The sequence below is a fragment of the Metopolophium dirhodum genome, chromosome 6 (assembly GCF_019925205.1).
Source record: "Metopolophium dirhodum isolate CAU chromosome 6, ASM1992520v1, whole genome shotgun sequence".
Lineage (NCBI taxonomy): Eukaryota > Metazoa > Arthropoda > Insecta > Hemiptera > Aphididae > Metopolophium > Metopolophium dirhodum.
The window spans coordinates 7,935,192-7,951,574 of NC_083565.1; positions in this window are offsets into that span (position 1 = coordinate 7,935,192).

Consider the following 16,383-nt stretch of genomic DNA (forward strand, 5'->3'; position numbering starts at 1 on the left):
TTAATAAGTAATAACAAACATGTTTGAATAATTAAGAAAATATACTATACCTTTAAATAATCGTAGTATATTATAAAAAAGTAAGTATTTGATTATGTTATATTATATTATTATAGGTATTATACATATAATTGAAATATTTTTAAAGCAGAAGACAAATTTATTAAATTATACGTGTACTTACATAAGTATACCAAACAACTGTATTTAGAAGGTCGTTCTCCGAGTTCGTCATTTCTAAACTTATTTTTATAGTTTTCATATTTATAATTATTGGTCTTAATAAAATATTTCATTCAAATTATTAAACAGGTCCAGTTTTCAATTCCGGCGCAAGAGAAAAAAATGTTAATTATTCTCTTCAAAAGAATGTATATATATACAACGGAATTTTCTCAAAATAAATAAATTGATGATTGAAGTGGACTGGATAAAATGTGTGGGAAATGTGTTACTTGATGTACAGATGGTCGTATTATCCCAAGAGTGTTTTTGCGAAAAAGCTAAATTGAAAAGACCACGACAATCATTAATGACCTAGTGGATACGATAAATAAAGGGCATTCGGAAGATAGATGAGGATGCAATCGTATTGAAGTATTACGGTTTACGATGAACGTATTCAGCAATTGTAGGTATATAGTACATACCTCGTATATTGTATCAGAACATTCTTATTGTATAGGAATAGAGCATTAGCAAATAAGATATGTTTAATGATTAAGAATGCATTATTATTTTTCAATGATAATATAACAGCCCAGTTTAATTTTTGTTAGGTATGCAAATTAAATTCAAAGCGTATTTGATAAAAATCAATAAACAAAAAAAAAGAAAAACCTAACGTTTTCATTTCTGCCATGGGAGCATTATTTTTATGCAATACGAATATAATATAATTTTATAAATGGCATTTGACACGAAAAATAACATGACTTTTTCGTATAATATACATTTTTTATACATCAGTTAATATTTATTATTATTTATTTCAAAATTAAACTCCGTCTATTATTATTTTCAATGGATTATATTATTATAGTTACCCTATCGTAATACCGTATACACGTGTACCTGTTTTATTAATAAAACGTTAAATAGTTTTAATTATTCGCATTTTTTTAAAAATATTTGAATAATCAACTGCTACAATGAATTTCAATGAAGGAATTCTTCAGAAGTTTAAAAATAAATAAATAATGTTTATAATATTATTAATTAATCAGTGTACACAATCTCCGAAGAATAAATCGTAAATGTAAAACATTTCAAACATTTGTTTCTTATTTTTAAATTTGCAGACATTATATTCAAACGACAAAGCATATAATGATTAATGTGTATATGGATTATGGACAATGGCTAAAAAAAAAATCATAAAAGTTTTTATAGTTCTTACACTATAGGTACACTTATTAGGTATACTTATTAGGTACAGAGTACAATATTTGTTCTTTAGGCAGTAAAAGTGCTTCAAAACTCAAATGCTCTAACTCTCAACACTTACAAGTGGATACAACTTACAAGTAATATACATAATAAAGGTATACCTATTATATAACCTACCTATACATAATATGATACAATACAATATTGTGAAGTTATCTTGTTTGCTGAAATTGACAAAACTGTTTTTATCTCTACATAGTACTATTAGTACCTACATATAAATTATAAGTCTTAAATGACTGTTATTTTTTTGTTGGTTAGTGTTTAATTGAATTACGTGAAATGTATCAATTTCAAGACGATATTATAATTGTATTGTTTGATTCTATGTAAAGTGCTTATTATTGCACTAAAAGTCTAAAAATGGGGGACAGTAAAACGTACAGAACTCTCGTTTTTTTAAACAAAACGACAACTATATTTCAGAGTCAACCTCGAGCTCCGTCGAGGCGCGAGCTAAATGAGACGAGTGCTCCTGCTCCACACTCCGAAATTCATTGAGAATATTATAATAAATTTCGATATATTATATCCTATTCACAGGCAATGATTCTGTTTTCTTGTTTAATTGTAATATCCTATGTTCGTCATAAAAACATTGAGATCAAGTCTTGATGCCGTGTAAAACATTCAAGTTACCTATAGTGGTATAATTGCGAGTAAATATTATACATATAGTACTATAGTATAGTTTATAGTTAAGTACTATAAGTCTATAAATATAACTAAATTTACAACACTTTGCGGGAGATGAAAGACAGCGCTCAGCGGCGTGGGGCGAAAATCGATAGACGGTTAATTGGAAAATAAACTTTATATAATATAATATATATATAATATACATTCTACCTGCAGTCTGTATTATATAGCTGGATGAAAAATTATAAACCGTCGAGACGAATGTAAGTGATGTAATGCGTGGATTGTATATAATATATACATTATTCGTATAGTCCCTACTAAATTCCCGGAAGGTCCAAAGGGGGCGAGATAATTGGGTAAAGGTTTGTTCTTTTTCTATTAAGGGGCCCGGTACCAGTTTTTCAAATAATTTTCCTCAATTCTATAGAATTTGAAAATACAATTTTATGTTTTAGTTGCCACCTTAATACTTTTCCACTAATCGATTGTCCGATATATATTTAGGAGGGGTTAATACAGTGTACCTATATTATATTGAAAAAAATGACTTCACGGAAATAATTCTCAGGCCTTGTAGAATAGTCGGATTTTGATAACTATTTTTTTATCTGAAAGAAGAAGACTTCCACCTACAGGCCGCATCGAACTCCGCAACTGGGTCGTCCAAATACGAGTTACGTTGCATGACTCGACTTTGAGTACTCATATAAAACACCGTGATCCTATTTACAGTCTACGCGACTACGCGAATCTGTAACGCAATTTATCGGACGACTCTGTACATAATATATTACGCGTGGTGCGTCTACGCCATCTATACGGTATAACCTGCAGTGGTATAACATATTATACCTCGCAACTATATAGCTGCAGGGATGAGATCTGGGAACAAAGGCACTCAATCCTCAAGAACTTTATTACATACAAGACCCCTGGAGTGCCATATAGGTATATTATATCCCATTGTTAAGTCTTTTTTTCTTAGACCTTATTAGTTATTACTAGATTGTTTGAAGTGTAAAAAGTCTCGGTAATGGTAGTTTGGAGTAAATCGATAGCAGTTTGTCCGAAAAGTGCAGCATATAGAGGAAATAACAATAAACCAATAATTTGTATGTGTAAATGTTCTGGAAGCACCTACTTATTGAGATTATTATTATAATAAATGAGTAAATGTATAACTAAATACTTTTAAAGAATACTTTTTAAAATTAGTACCTATCTGTAAAATATTTAAAATACCTACTGCTTTGGAGGACTGTCGTATTTATATTTAAAATCAAATATTTTTATGTCAACACTTTTTAAAATTCAAAAAAAATATTTGTCACGTTTAAAATCGTTTTTTTTTAATAATCATTTGTATTATTATTTTTTTTATTTATAATTAAAATATTAGAAATTTGTATTTATTTTCATTTTTTAGTATAAATTTAAGTAGTTATATACATAATATAGTTCAAAGTTCTAATGACACTTAAATGGGTTGTATAGGTATTAGGTATACACACGCAATATTCTATTTGTATATATTGTACATACAACATGTGTGTGCGAGGGGTTAGCCAACGTAAACTTCTGTACGTTATAATATTATATACAATCGGTGGAAAACTTTTATTGTAGTAGTGATAAATATTTACGGAGGCGCCGTCGCGGCGTCGTCGTTTGTTCGCCCGACAGCAACAACAGCAACACCGGCGGCGGCGGCCGATTCTAGTCGAACTGGGTCACGGATCAATAAACTGCACGTGCAAGTTTGCCCGCGAGTCCCCCCCCCCCCCCAAAAAAAACGACTATTGCCCACGATTGCGGGACACGCAGACGCCGATTCCGCGCATGCACTGCCGCGGCCGAGTGCTCGCACTTTCGCCGCGACCGACCCCACCTCCACCCGAAAGTCGCACCCCGTCCTTCTTTCTACATGTTATACCGCCACCTCAAAGTCTTCGTACACACTCCACGAGCGGGCGACCGCATTCGTCGTCGTAAGCATATAGGTGTAATATTATAAGTATATATTATTTTAATACTAATATTATTGTAGGTTATATTGGTATATACGCTCGTTAGTTAGGTAGGTATAAAAATATATTTAATATTCGCTTGCTTTACACGTTCGCGCATGGCGCTTAAACGTAATAAGCGGCCAACATAATATCTGCATATTATAATATTATATGACCGATATTATTTACGAAAATATATAATATTATACTTTATTAAAAACGCGTATCATATACATCTTATAGCAGAGGCGTATAATGCAAAGCTAGACCAGAAGAGGCCTTTAATATTGGTTAATACAACTGCTCTTGATACGGAGGGCTCCTCTGCTGTAGCACGCCCCACATCAATCATTTAATTTTAGTAGTGATATTAATTTATTATTTGAAAGTTGTATTTCATACAATATAATTATACACATTTATTTGCAGCGGAAAGAGGGATGAATGATATCAAGGTGGGAGACACAACTCACGCGCAATATTCGTTTTAGAGAGGCTGCATATAGTGCATATATGGTTAGAAATTTAGTCAAATACTATTTAATATATATGTACCTATTTGTATAAAACTATAAAGTGAGTATTGTAACATGAACTAATCAAGGAATCCTTATGGATATTATTCTTCCCGTCGAAACGTCAAAAATCGACATATCGTGACTAAGAATATAGTTATTTTGATAAATAGTAATTGTAATTTGTAATGTAAGATTTACATAGATATTTACCTTCGTGGCCTACCTGAAAAATACTATATACATATAATATACATTTTCATATGTAGTAATAAATAGTCCACCCTTGCAGACAACTGAGACAAGTACCTATATTTATTTTACCTAAATGTTCAAACTATTTTGTCTTTTTGAACTACATTCTGGAGCTAAGCATCTTATCCAAAAAAAAATAGTTTGAAATGTGAGACAAGGTAGATCTGGAAAAATTATATAACAAGCCGAATATTAGATTGTTTTTAAGGCAAAACGTTTGGAGTAGGCTGTACACGTTTGGCAAGCTGGAGAAAATCTTACAAGAAATGTCTGGATCAAGAACCCAACAAAAAAGCGGCCAAGAGGAAGACTTCGCCAGCGATGTATCGATGGGGGTGAAGAAGAATAACTCAGATACAGACGAGTCAAAACGATTGGATGACGTAATGGACTGGAATGGATGGAGAAGTTTGTTGGAAGCAAGTAAAAAGTCTTAATGGACTGTAAAGCAAAATAAAAATGTTGTCTTTTTTTAACTATATTTATTCTTGAAAAATTTTTTAAATTTTGTAAATTATTTTTCCACTAGAAATTTATAAAATTTTTATTTCCATAGTTAACATCAAAAATGTTGATAGAAGATTCCACACACATTTTTCTACCTTTACCAAAATAAAAGCTTACTAGAACGGAACATTAATTTTTTATGAGTGTTTGAATTTAAAATTTGTACGATATTATATGATATTCAGTGGTAAATTAACGTATTCCCATCTATACATTTTTTATATTTTATTGTATTTCTAATACTATTAACCACAGACACTTGCAATTCTCACCAAATATTTATATTAGCATTTTCCATATACATGCTAAAATGTTCAAACTATCATGACTATTTTTGAGCTATTTCACAGGAAAGTTAACGCTACTCATAGCCATGAGATATTTCCGATTTTCATTATTATTTTTTTTAATTATTAAATTTGATTATTTATACAAGGATTATTTTATAGGAGGACGCAATAAAGTCTCCGTTTAAAATCATTTTTCGTACACTATATGTATCATTGAATTCAAATATAACACATTCATTCCAACGATATGCTTGACAACTATACGTCTATACTATATATCAGAGCGGTACCCACTGGACAAAAAAAAGGTGGACAACCTATTTTAATTTTTAAAACACTAACGTGTTCTCTGAATGCTTTGGTATAAATATGAAATTGTTGACAGTTCGCTAACTATAAATGTTTTACGTTTAGATGTATAGGAAAAGCAGAAGGTCGTCTGGAAACAATTATTACTGTATATATTGTGATGTGTATTCTATAAAACTGTAAATAAGTACTTAAAAAGATAATACAATCGATGCACAATTATTCTCGAGACTTGAGTCAGTATGTTTGCAACATTAGATGTAATATGGTGTACAAAATTGAAAACTGTCGACAAAAACGAAAAAATAGTACAAAATATTGGCAGATTTGTTATTGCAACGTTCTTGTGCGTTCAGTAGCTAATTTTTCTATCAGTAACCTATACACATATGCAGTATAATCTACTAGGTGTAACTATATAGTCGTTTATCCAATAGACGTTTTATTATTTATCAGACGAAAATTCTACTCATACCACGATGAACCACGTTCATACGCTACTATACCTATTATCAATACCTATACCCACGTATAATATGCACCAAACACGAATACGACATAATATTAAACTGCACAGTAATGTTCGGTCGTATACATTCGAGCTTTAAACGCGCATTGTTTTATTACATTATATTATACACATACCTATATAGATAATGATGTATAATGCGTGCAGAGTTGTGTTTATTATTATACCCATGTATACATAATACTGTGGCAGTAGCGGTGGCGACACGTAAAGTAAATATCACGATTATATAATATATATATATATATATATATGTATATGCGATTACGAATCCCGGAGAAATCGGGTCAACCGTAAGGCCGTTTTATATTTTTCGGGACCGATGGTGGGGAAATCGACCGACCGGATCGCGTGCGGGGGGGCATGGGGAGGTGAGACGACCGTCTATTTTCTTTTTGTTCCGACTTGTGCGCGGCGACGACGGCCTGGAATTAGGATTATATTATATAGTTTTTCATGATAGATAGGTATATGTATTGCAACGACACGAATATACACAACCATCGTTGTTATTTTCATATAGGTAAGTACTTGATGAAATACATTTCTAGTTCTTCCGAAGGTTTTTTTTTTCATCAATTTTTTCCCGAACAACCTATTGGTACTTTTGTATTATTTAGCGATCGCATGTCACGGTAAACGAATTGTTATTTGTTTTGCGTTTTTGTTTTCACCAGCACTCATCGTCATCAGCGTAACGCATTAGTGATATTGTGATAATACTAATAATAATAACGACAATGATGATTTATATTATTTATTTTATTATAATAATATGCGCTCCGGCCGACCACTTACACATATGTATATATTATTGTGTTAGTATATTTACGAACCGCGTTAGCATCGGAAGTTTGACCTACATTCAAAGCGTGCGACGGATTTCACTTATATATATATACATTATACATAATCTATCGTATAGGATATACTATCGTGTAACATATATACATGTATATTTATTTACGCCTCCGTTGTTTGTGTGTATTTACTCTTTATATTATATATGTATGATATGATGTATACTGGATCGACATCCCGGAATCCCAATGATTTATTATATGATTACGAATTTGACTTCTACGGCAGCGTTATATTATTATTATGGAATATGGGTATACAGCATTATATAGAGTATATCATCCCGCGTATGATGTACTCACAAAAGAACATAATATATAATATAGGTACCCACGCATGCGCACATTTGCAGAGAACCCGAGTTAACTGCCGGAAAATGTTCTGATAGTTTATTACTTTTTTTTTTTTTACTCGAATCGCCTCCGAAAAACCTGCAACACGCAACTCAATAGTATGATACATTTTTACAATAACGAGTGGTTTTTTCAAGTTTTTCTAGTAAATAGCGTCACATTATTTCACTATAATATATCCTTACGCGTATATCGTAGGTAACTAGTAAAACTTTATAACTAAAACTAAAACTGTTATAAAATGTTTTTAATAGCGAATCATGGAAAATGACTTAACTGCAGCGTGATACGCTAAATTATCATTGCACATTTGCACCATATAAAAAGAATCGTATTTCCATTATTTTAGTACACAGCAAAATAATGTAATAACGATCTTAATCCGTTTCGGCCTTTCTTATGAATACATTAATTTAAAAAAATATGAAAAATAAAAATGTATACATAAAGAAATACTCAGATACCTTAGCAAAAATAACATAAATATCAAAAAAATTGGGTAATTACTGTACTAGGTTACAAGTGGGATACTTCAACGAATGGTGTTAAATTTGAATTCAATGATATAAAATCATTGTTTAAGAAAAACGATTCTGAGCGAAGACGGCCTGTCAGCCTATAATATTAGTAAGTATATCTTATGATATTATTGTGTGCAAACCGTTAATTATTTCAACCAAAATTTACCAATATTACCAACCATATCATACCGATTGATCTTACAGCGGAATAAGACTTCTGAAAACTGATTTGAATTAGTGAAATTGTAAATATGTCTAATTGAGATCGATCCGTCCGGTCACTTTTTTAATATGCTATTCCTAAACTCCTACAAATTTTGTTTGACTATGTAAAATTTACGAAATTTTAAATATTGATTATTCGAAAATGAAATGAAATATATTAAAATGTGGCTTGATCGTTGAATTATTCTTAAGTAGATATATTAACGAATTAAAATCAGTTTTCGGAAGTATTAATGCATTATCAGGGTCATCGGTAGGATTGACAAAAAGTTTATACAAACGAGAATAAATATGTAAATTGCCTAGTTTTAGCTGCTTAAGGGGATTGGAAGCGGTGATTTTCGGTCTTCGTCAAACACAAGTGAAACATAGGAATTACATTCCAACGTACCGATTGGTCTAGTAAAGCGATAAGAATTCTAAAAACAGATTTGAATTTTTCGTCATGTCTACTTGAGATCGACTTTCCCACATTTTTGATTTTATCCCCCTAAATTAAAAAAAATTGTTACTAAAAAGGGAAATTAAATATTACATTTTTAAAGAAAATAAAATCAAAAAATTAAAAATCTTGGAAAATCGATCTCAAGTAGACTTGACGACAAATTCAAATCTGTTTTTAGAATTCTTATCACTTCAATTGATCAATCGGTACGTTGGAATGAAAACACATCTAAATTCCTATGTTCCCGCACGTGTACTAGACGACGACACAAAATCACAGCTTCCTGCAATCCCCTTAGACACTGTCCGTTTGAAATCCCATTGTAATTTATTTTACTATTAGGCATTAGTACCACTGTAGGTATTAAATTCATTTTTACCAAAAAAATTATATTTGGAAATGTAATTGTGTGTATACAATATTATAATATTCTTTAAAAGTTTCAAGTGCCCACGAATAATATTTTTAAATTACAGCAAAATAATTAAAATCGTTATTCTTATTTATTGTGTTTAATGCGTAATTTCGTCCAAATTTGGACTTAAAATGTCTGTAAAAAATAACTGTGTTTATATTTTTTTTTTTGATTTTTTTGGTTATAGTATGAATTATTTATGGTATTCCTTGATTTAAATTGTCAATCGTTAGCTATAAAAATTAAACATTTTATAATTATTCAACTACAATAAATTTGAAAATTTTTGATATTTTGATAAATTTTATCAAAATTTGAACTTTAGATACTTATTTAAAAAAAACGTGTCAATGGATCTTTAATATTTATCGACTACTATTATAACAACTTATTTGGAACCTTATATTTTCCGTGAGGCAATTCAAGTGATTCCAGTCTTGCAATAGGTTAGAATGTACGAATGTATTATAGGACACACATTATATAAAATGTGAGTTATAACTAATAGGTTATAAGTTATAAATATATGAAATAGTGAAGTATGAGTGCACGGAAATTTATATGAAAGAACCGAACGAAAAAATCACCTCAAAAAATGGTGCACACGCTGTCTTTGTCCGGTAAGTATCCGTTTCTTTGTGAGTGTATATATCGTGTACATATAAATCATTTGGATTTTTGGAGTATTTTATTGCTTGAAAATGTAAATTATATTGTTTTACAAACTCAGCACATCCGTGAACTCTAAATAAATTGCGATGCCTTCCGCGTATACTTTGTCTCTCCCGGAGTAATTTTACGGTAAATCTTGCCGAAAACCCTCCAAGTCTCAGACTTAATTAAATCCATAGTTTACTTTTTACTTTCTGAAAGGTTTCGATAAAACGTGTTGTTTTTTCTTGCAGTCTGTTGGCAGATTTAATGAGATTTTTTCAACTTTCGTTTTGTTTTCGGTTTTAATTCTGTTTTATCCTCAGCTTTGTTTATTAGAAAAGTAAGTAAGTCTTAACTTTTTAAGTACTTACTGTAATATAGAAGAGATATAGAATTCTTTAAGAAATAAATCCTGAAAAAAAAATGGTATAAAAAGTACATCCTGGTGATATTCAATACTTTTTAGTAATGACAATGAAACCCATATCTGACACACAAAAAAATGAGAAATCCTTTACATCATTCTTAACTTCAAAAATGCAATACAATGAATTCATTGAAAAATACTATGTCAAACTAAAAACAACGTTAGGAGAAAGTCAACGAGTAACAAAATAAAATAATATAATTAATAATTATACACATCTATATACCTATAGGTATAATATATGATAATGACTATTTAATAAAATAAAATTAAAATGTTCAATTTTGCTACAATATAATTTATGAATAAAAAATTGAAGATAACATTTTACACTTTTTAATAATCTTATATTAATAATATATTTATTTGATACATTTACCAATAATACTAAATTCTGGTATTTCTAGGCTCTATATCATATTTTATTGTATATCGACAAATAGGTACATAGTTGAAAGTAGAAAAATTAATTTTCAATTTTCAATCTAGTTAAAAAGAATGAGTATTTTATAAATTTTAATTATATACAAAATAGCTCAAAAAGTGTAAAAATATTTTTAAGATATATTAAGCTTAGTATTTAAATTCGCTCGGAAATGCTTCGACCGAAAAATTAAAAAAGTAAAATATGTAATAATTGTATTATCATCGTGTAAGATCACCATTTAAATAAATTGTAAGGTCCAGTTTTAGAGAAAAAGCTCCTATACTACTTCTACTTAAAAATCTATATAAATTAAAAATTTATGAATGAAAAAAATTTTACATTTGAAACAGCCAGTTTTTAATTTTAGCTTTTGGTTTTTGAAGACCCCTAGAGCTGGAGCCCTGTGGAGACACTTTGCACATCCATTTGTTGAAGCACTGATGGTTAAAGTAGCTTAAACGTTAAACAAAGCCCCAGAGGTTAAAATGAATAAAAGTCATACAAATAGCCACAGGCCACGATGTGTGCTGCGGCACACCTTTTTTTCTGTGTAAATCACTATACATGGGAGCCGTATACTGTTTTCAGATTGCTTGGCTCCCATGCAGCAACGTTTTCATCCAAAAACATACACATCTTTGTTCGAGCTTTCATAGGATACACCTTCCACATATATTGCGATAGCTATAGTATATATGCGTATACCCCAAAGCTCTTTGAAAGCTTACAATCACTTTACAGTAGCTATGACCACATGGGGATAGCCGGGACATGTCCCGCCCTATATCTCCTAACATAATTATACATTTTATATTTATATTTTTTCCCAACTGTGTTCGAATATTTCTATAGCCGACCTAAGACCACTCGTTGAGTGGGTCCTCTTCTCAGACAAGTGGGCAGATCCTCTTCTCGAACAGTGGATCCTCTTCTCGGACAGAGGGTTCTCTTCTCGGACTGCCATGGCATATCTGGCACACCCGCACGACTATGTGGGGTATCTAGACTCTATAGAGAGTCACTGTAATGGATGTATTAAATTTGAATTAAAAAATCATTGTATACGAAAATCGATTCTGAGCGAATATGGTCTATCCCAGTGTCACCCTGTAATATTATTAAGTATATTTGAAAATTGTATTGTGATTTAAGTAATATATTTTACTATTAGGCATTAGTACGATAGTAGGTATAGCAGGTTAAATTCATTGTTACCAAAAAAATACATTTGAATAGATATGTCATTCTAATTATATACTTTAAAAGTTTCAAGCACCTACTAAAATAATATTTTTAAATTACAATGAAACAACTAAAATCTTTGTTCTTGGGTTTAATACGCATTTTTTTCCAAATTTAAACTTAAAATAACTATAAAAAAAACCAATTAAAAAAAAAAAAATTTGTTTCTCCTGGTGCTTATAAAAACTATACTGGGAATTTTTAAATTTAGACCTCCCGAATGCATGAACTAGATTTCCCACCGGAAAAGATACAGCTGAAGTTGAAGATCGAATTATTATTTCGATTACTTATTGTGACACAGACACAAAAAACATACATCATTGTAAAATCAATACATATTCATCGCTCAACTCAAAATCTAAAACTAGTAAAACATTCCCAAAATATAATAAAAATGTTAGACTTTTGATAATAATATGTGCATTATTAAAACTGTAAAAACAATTAAAACCGAAAATTAATAAAAAATATAATTTAAGAACAAAGATTGATGTGATACTTAAAACCTACAACTGCCACAAGGACATCGAATTTAAAATACACAGTAAAAACGTAAATTTTATTTATTGTATAATTTTCAATCTAGTAAGTCAGATAAAATGTTTGAAGCAGAAATATAATATGTATTTTAATTATAAATAATTTATGTATCGGTAAATATTGTAATACCTAATACCAAATTACTGTCATTACGAATGTCTTAGCAATCGCCTTATTGTAATAAACCATATATTAATATTTTATTGTGCTCCGTGTACTTATATTGTATAGTATTATATTATAATATAATATGTGATATAAACAAAATAATAAGCAATAACAATAACAATAATTAACGGCTATACACAGTATTTATATTTATATAAAACTAATTAACAATATACAATACAATTTATTTATTTTATCATTAGTGCTGTAATTATTAGGTTACTAAGCACTCCTAAAATTATATATGATAATTGACAGTAAACTGTCCTACTGTAATCGTTTGTTAATTCTCCAGTTGAGAGTAAAATATACATCATATATTAATTATATGTTTATACACGATAAAAACAAAAAGAAATATAGACAAGCTTCTTTTTTTTTTTTGTATTGGGTAACCCGCGGCAACATAGGTCATTGGGTGTGGGGGAGGGCACTGTAGGTTTTTTTTTAAATTGGGTAGGTTGGTACACGTGTGTGTTGTGTTTTGGCAGAATTACTAATGGGGCACCCGTAGGTTTCTGCCGTGCCCCGGGTGGGGGGATGGCGGCACTTGTTCTCCGGACACCATGACTTGCCCCAAGAAAAATGACGCCCGCGGCCGAGGTATCGAACTCGGGTCGGCTGCAACGCAGCCGATGCCTTAGTCCGCTCGGCCACTCCGTCCCCCGAAGTTGTTATTAATCAACAATAAAACATTAGATTTCAGAACTATTAAAGCATATTATTAATAATAGGTATGCTATTTCGACGTTAGCTGCGTTCACTGTTCAATGCTCGTGGATAACTCTGACTATACCTATAGAAATCGCATTAGTAGTGAAAATGTATGTTTAACATGATATAATTATGCTCGTACGTATACTGTAAAGGCAGTTGTACGCTTGTGTCTTGTACTTAATGTTCATTTAATATTAATTTTATTACGTGAATCCGTTGTACACTTATAATTGCGTCTACTATGTTCCAACTACATCATTCCATGACGAAATTAAAGCAAACAAAAAAAAATATATAAAACTCGTATAATAGTATAACAGATGCAAAATGTATTATATTTTGTAATTTATTATTATAATTTATAAACTTCGATATAGCTTTTAAAATAAAACAGAATTATTTCGTATATACAATATATTGTATTTATAAAATAAATAATTATTATTTTGAAAAACAAATAGGGACTTATAAGGAATTATTTGTCAACGACCATAATAATTATTTTATAATATGTAAGTACTGACATGAATAACTCATGTTATGGTAATGGTAATTATGACACTAGTACACTACATTCACTACAATATTCATTATGCTTTTGTATTAATCGTATTATGAAACTCGTATATCTATACTATTATACAATAGTTTATTCCGCTTTTCAAACTACATCATTATAATATTATGATCAAGAATATAATATAAAATATAATAATATAATATAATACTACTACAAAGAAAAGATAAAACATTATATTATAGGTAGGTATACTAAAGCTATAGGTACCAACTGGCTACTATGTATAAATACAATAAAATTATCAATTATGCGATATCTATACAAATCAAATCAATCCGATATTCACTACGGATGATAAGACATTATTTATGCATTATGAATTATGATTATAAAATAATTTAATGCTACTTTGCTCTTTTCCGGCGAATTAATTTCAATAATTTTACAATAAAAGTTTAAAAGCGTATACACATAGATACATCATTATGTAGCAATTAAATGACCTTTTACAATATATAGTTACATGTATTAAAATACAATGTTCTTAATTTCTTATACCTAATATGTCTATAACAACAAAATAATGTTTACCACGAACAAGCAAACACAAAGTGTCAAAACATCGACTAGTCCACAACAAATCATCCTTGTCCATAATATTCTATCCATACTATAATATCCATATTCATGTCTGAAAACAATTTACAAAACCTATATTTATTCGATATTTAAAAGTATTTTTAGTAAATATCAGCATGACAGTACTGTCAGTACTTATAGCGATCATTTTTTTTAGCGCATCTATAATTGTAGGGTGTATCATTGGCGCAAAGCCCCCCCTCCCAATTCAAGATTTAGTAGGTACTAAGTACTATACTACTATGCATAGGTATACCAGGTGATCTATTTAACATGTGACACTCATTATTTAAAAAAATATCAACATTTTTGAAAATATATTTTTTTATATCATGTGTTTAAATTATTATACAGTGTTATGACTTGTGAGTTTATGACTTATGGGTTATGACTTATGACTAATGGCCATCCAGATAATATCATAATATTGTAACGCGTATGCGTATACTAGCTGGAGTGCTGACTACTAAATATAGTAAGCTGTAATATAAGGGCCCCCCACCACCGTCCTGTTCAGTCCGGGTTGCACGTGCGAGTTCTCAGGAGGATAACGCGCAGCAGATGACGAGGTGGCGGTGGACAGGGAATTGAGCGTATTTGGCGGCGAGGAAGAGAAGAAAAGAGGCCTCTCGCGGGCGGGGAACTCCACGTGCACCGAGAGCGGTTTTGTTACGCCATCGCTGCCGCACGAGATGGCCTCGTTTCGCACCGACACACTTTTCGCGCGGTATAGCGGTGGCTGTGTAGGTACCTATAACATAATGTTTGAATAATATTATTATATTACACAAAACCGAATTTTTTTTCACAAAAATGACAATGACGCTGCTAAAACGAGTACCTAGCGTACTATACCGATGCCATACCGTTTTCGATCGGCCCAACCACGTTTGTATAATTATTATTATTCATCGTAAATAATGCCCACGGCAATATTATTATACCTATATATGACTATAAAATGTACCTACTGCAGTATAGATACCCAACATTATTATATTGTTATTATTGATATTTATTTTGCACTCGTACGTGACCGTTTCCGAAACACGCGTGTATTCGCTGTAGCTATATTTCATAATTTCATATTATATATTATTTTACCTACTATATAGCTATGTAACCCTTCTTCGCCCGGGAAAAAATGAACAAACATAAAATACAGCGCTCTATCGGCGTATCTCACTTTTAGCGTACCTCAGAACTCGGTTCACGGAAAAATCGACATCGGTGTACCTAGCGCGGTGTGAACTAATTCGACCAAAATCGCCAATCGGCCGAGTTCACTATACTAGCACAGAAAAACAAAAATAAGCGAGGATATTTTACAGTTTGAGGAAGTTATACAAAAATAAAACTAAGTGTTGTAATTGGTCTGAACGTTGTTTTGTTTGTACATAAAATATGTATTTTTGTGACATTGATTTTTACTCTAATTTTGTTGATGCGCGTGCGCTGAGGTAGGTACCTATATTACCTATGTATATAGCAGTTTTCATCTGTAGGCCGTAGCTGTAAAAAGTAAATGTTAAGTATTGCTTTCAACTGATGATATATCGTCATTTCCGTGGGAGGTTGTTTCGAAATTAAAAAAAAATTACGCGCATCAAAACAGGTCAAAATTACAATTAAAGAAAAGACTTAAATTATTGTGTTATTATGTTATGTCTTCGTTTACATTATCACGTTCGATAAACATACAATGGGAATCGGTTTAAAAC